The 5,062-nt window shown below is 41.5% G+C and overlaps 1 pseudogene; it reads right to left on the bottom strand.

Annotated features, from left to right (window-relative positions):
* Nucleotides 1-3,976: 3,976 nt before the first annotated feature.
* LOC148568240 (uncharacterized) lies at nt 3,977-4,555 on the bottom strand (annotated as a pseudogene).
* Nucleotides 4,556-5,062: the final 507 nt, after the last annotated feature.

Here is a 5,062-nt window from a genome sequence, read left to right as displayed (position 1 = left end):
AGTTGACCATGTCTTGCAAAAATATTATCGAGACATCTTCCAAGGTCCCTGAGGGTATGTCCGACTGGCTGGACTCCATTGTCCTGATATGTGTTTCCGTAGTTAATTCTGAGTTCTGTGCGGAGCTTAGAAAACATCACCAAATCTGTAGTAGTAGGGATCAGGAGAACAACTATGAATTGGTAGCGCCTAACTCTGATCAAAGGGTTTGCTTCCCTGCTCTGACCCAGGGGGAACGCCCCTTCTTTTATGCTTGCGACTATTTTTTCAACCAAATGAACATTACCCTTCCTTTTACCTCCTTTGAGACCGACTTGTTGTGGTCGTGCAACGTAGCTCCATCCCAGCTCCATCCAAACTCCTAGGGTTTTATCAAGATCTTTCAGTTACTCTGCCAAGAGTTGGATCTCAAACCTTCTCAAACTCTCTTTCTTTATCTTTTTGTTTTGACTAAGCCCAGGATCTCCTCAAAAAAGAAAGCTTCTTGGATTTCTTTTCGATCTACTCAAGAACATAAAGTGTTTTCTATGTATGACGAGTCCTTTAGGGACGTTAAGAATTACTTTTTTAAGGTCCGAGCTGTTGAGGGAGCTCGACCCTTTTTCTTAGAGTCGAATAATGAACCTGCCTTCCCCTTGTGTTGGCAAAAGAATATTGTGGTGTCTCGATACTCGTAGGAGATGCTTGATGAGGTCGAGCAGGCTTTTGTGAATGTGTTGGAAGATATTTGGGGGGAACCTCCCGATCTCGATACAAAGAGATTTTTGGGGGACCCCTCTCTTGTCCGAACTATGCTGGGTAGTGTCCGACTTCTTTTGCTCTATTTTATTTGTTTTTGCTTCTTTTCCTTCTGATTTGTAACTTGCTTTTTGGTTGATTTGTTTTTTCAGAGATGGCAAAGACCAATGATTCCATAAAGCCTTTAAGAAGGCGAGGAAGGCCACTGCTGCCTAAAACATCTCGGCTAAAGCTGCAGGGGAGGGATCTTCTCAAGTTCCACCTAAAAAGGCGATTTTGAGCTCTACTGGGCTGAGGAGGATGATTCCAACTCCTCAGGTCCATTTGGTTGATCCTCCCTCGACTTCTACTGCTACTTCTTCTACAATTTGCCCTCCTCCAAAAAGACAGAGGACCATTGAGCCTTTCAATTTAGATGCCCCTGACTTTGATGCCGTTGGATTTGTCGATCAGTAGATTGCTCCTTATGGTGTTGTTCCTACTGATGATGCCTCTCTTCTTCGTCATTTGGACTTTATCACTTGGAGCAGTATTAAGATGGCACACATGGGGGCGGCTTTATATCGAACTGCCTAGGATCTTCCCATTCATGCGACAAAGGCTTTTATGGAGGAGGCTAAATCGAAGTTCGACAGAATCAAGGGGTTGAAGGAGGAGCTTGAGGTGAAGGTGGCAAAGCTGGAAAAAGAGTTGGAGGGTGAGAAGACTCGGGCTACTGCTGCGGTGGCTTCTGCGAACTTGGATGAGGAGATGGCACTGAAGCATAAAGAGAGCTATGTCCTAACTTATGGGGAGATGATAGAGCTCAGGAAGAGGTTAGAGTCTGCTCAGGCCGACTACACCGAGCTCCAAGGTCATCTTGTAGATAGCGTAAATGATGCTCATGAGAATATGAAGGATCAGGTTCGAGTTCTTGTGCCCGAGTTTGACCTCACCCTATTTAGCTAGGACAACATTGTAAAAGATGGTAAGATTGTCCCTGATGACCCTGATGATGATGATGTAGATGTAGACCCCCCTCCCGTGCCGTCTGTCAAAGCCTCTGTCACCCTGGCTTCTACAACTCCTAATACTGAGGTCAACCATCCCGAGTCTGACCCTGATGTCCAAATCTTGAACCGAGATGATGGGACTGTAGATGCAATTCCTACGAAGATCATCTATCCTTCATCGACTCAGGGTGCTGCTCCTAATGATAACCTGGATCTTTGATAACTTTTATCTGATGTTTGTATAGCTCGGTTTGTGGGCTTTTTGAACTCTTATTTTGTAGCTGGTGTTTTATTTGACTTCGAATTTCTTAGTTGCTTTTCTTTTGGAAACTTTATTTTGGAAAAACAAGGTAGTTTTTCAAGCTTCTTGGGGTTGACTTCAGGTGGCCTCTTGATTTTGTTATTATAGCAACTTTGTTTCTTTTGTGATTTGCTTGTCTGCATCTTTTTTACACTTTTCTGGAGTCTTGAGAGTGTTGGAATCTTGCTGTCCGACCTCTTTTGATTGTCTTTGTGCTTTATTTCCTGCTTTAGTTGAAGCTAGCTTTGTTCAACTAGTCTTCTTCGCATTCTTTCATACAATACTTGTAGATTGTTTTTATTGAGGTCATGGCTTTCTGGGTCCGACTTGAGTCCCTTATAGCGTATGCCTTTTGTCGGCCGACTTCTTCATCTCGGTTCGTTCTAAGTTATTTCTAGTAATCCATTTTATTTGGACCTTTGTCAGGTCTCTTTTATGGATTACTTTTTATAACTTTTGGGCCGACTTCATGTCGGTCCCTTCTAAGTTATTTCTAGTAATCAATTTTATTTGGACCTTTGTCAGGTCTCTTTTATGGATTACTTTTTATAACTTTTGTAGTTTTTCGGGCCGACTTCATCATGTCGGTCCCTTCTAAGTTATTTCTAGTAATCTATTTTATTTGGACCTTTGTCAGGTCTCTTTTATGGATTACTTTTTATAACTTTTGTAGTTTTTTGGGCCAACTTCATCATGTCGGTCCCTTCTAAGTTATTTCTAGTAATCCATTTTATTTGGACCTTTGTCAGGTCTCTTTTATGGATTACTTTTTATAACTTTTGGAAAGACTTCATCATGTCAGTCCCTTCTAAGTTATTTCTAGTAATCATCTTTTTTAGGGCTGGCCAGGCCTCTTTCTAGGGATTACTTTTTATTACTTTTGTTGTTGTAGTCGACTGGTCTGACTTCTTTATGTCGATCCGTCTTTAAGTTATGTTTAGCAATCCATTTTTATTGAGGCCTCATCAGGTCTCTTCCTATGGATTACTTTTTGATAACTTCTTGCATTATTCTGTTTTTGCCACTTTTCATCTTGCCGATTTTGTAGAAATTGAGTTTGATCCTCGCTTGGTCGACCTTTGATGAATTCGGTTTTCATCTTTGTTGATCTTTATCGTGATCGAGCAGTGAGTTTGGTTTTCACTTTTTGCCGATCCGTAGGTTTATAATCAGGCGATGAATTTTTTGCATTTCAGATTAATGCGTCTTGATAAAGAGGGTTTGTAGAAAATCTGAAAAACTTTATTGAAAATAGAAAATATACAAATATATACATGTGGGTGTTTACCCTCTAAGTCGGGCAATTTTATAGATCTTGGTTTGGTGCCTCGTTAAAAAACCTTTTCAATAAAAAGAGTGCACCTTGACCTAAGATCTTTATTACCTCTAACTATAATACCTTCTCAGATTGTAGGCATGCCATGACCTTGGTAGCTCTCGCCCTTCTAGTTCGGATGTAACGATCCAACTCCCAGTATGCCATGGTCATACAAGAAGCTAAATGTTACTAACTTATCCCTCCTAATTATTAACTATTATTTAATATATGAGCATGTTCCTTGTTAGAGTGATGCTAGCTTTACGAGTAACTTTTTTTTATTATATCGTTGCGGATAACAAGGTAAAATAAACAGGCATACATTGAGAGAAATAGAAAGGAAACATAAATAAAATAGGAGCACAACTGATAATATACATCATGTACACTATAACAAAACATGTAGCGTTTACACAAGATCAAGTCAGTTTACATCCTCGTCATCCTATGTAGCTAATATATACATGACACTCCCAGGGCCTGGCCGCTAAACTGGCGCCGAGGCTAGCCTAACCACTATATAGCTCCTAGCTCTCGGGTGTACTAACACAAGTGAGAGACTAACTAACAGATAATGTCAGATTAGAGTGTCATCAAAAGAATGTCCCTTCCACAGTCAAACTATATCTACACGTGGCCGTTCAGAGAATCGCCGTGAGGCTCGTCCATCTCCTCATCCTGCTCTATCTCTATCTCAGGATCCTCCTTTTCCTCATCGTCCGCAGCTACAACTACATCCTCAGATCCACCAGAAACACTGCTGTCACTATGTACAAAACCATCCGCGAGCACAGGTCCGTTTGCATATATAGGAGCTATCCCACCGTCCGGTAGTGCTGGCTCATCAGGCTATGGAAAGTCGGGGATCGGCTCAGGGGGAAATCCCACTCTGGTGGTATCACAGGTACGTAGTCACCAGCTAACTCGGGGGTCATCAGGAATGATAGGCTCAGGTACCGCCTCATTCAAAGGTTGAGCTGGTATAGGGTGTCCGGGATCATCAGAAAAAGGATGTCCAGGTACGTCAGGATGTAACCAAGATAAGGGAAAGTCGTAAGGAGCATCGGGGTCAAAAATGCGGGCTAGACAGAGGATGTTGAAAAGCTTGATTAGGTAACGCATATCGTCTAATACGAGGCTCCAAACCCATAATGAAGTAACTGTGATGTACCAGATCCTCGTAGACGTAAGGGTCCTCGAACTCATAGAAGATCACGCCCGTCTCCATCTGAGGGGGAGGAAAGGAGAGAAGGGGTAAGAACTGGGGAGTTCTTAGTTGGGTCGGGGTTGTTAGTTACATTCATTTATTCATTTTCGTTTAGCAGATGGATAATAGAATACAGTAAAGTAGTAAACATAAGTTAAAAATAGATAGAAAAACAAAGAACAGAACATAAGCAGAAGAATACAAGAAGATAAAGCACAGACATAACACTCGAGAAAACAAACATAAAGAAATAGATCACACATAAGTAGGAATGCAACAGAGAATGATGCGCAGACAAGAATGATGCATGTCTAGTCCTAGTACAGGCCATGAGCTCATGTGTCGGTTAGCACCTGCATTCCCGACATTTATCCGGTCACGAGTTCACGATTTCCCGGATACGATTTTTCGTTCAAATAAATACGCATATAATTATTAGCAGCTCTATTGAGACAGCCTCTGCTTTCTACTCGCAGGAAATATATACTCTTGGGAATGGAAAATTA

The sequence above is a fragment of the Arachis ipaensis genome, chromosome B4, assembly GCF_059453495.1.
Source record: "Arachis ipaensis isolate K30076 ecotype BB chromosome B4, ASM5945349v1, whole genome shotgun sequence".
Classification (NCBI taxonomy): domain Eukaryota; kingdom Viridiplantae; phylum Streptophyta; class Magnoliopsida; order Fabales; family Fabaceae; genus Arachis; species Arachis ipaensis.
This window is presented reverse-complemented; position numbering and strand designations above follow the sequence as displayed.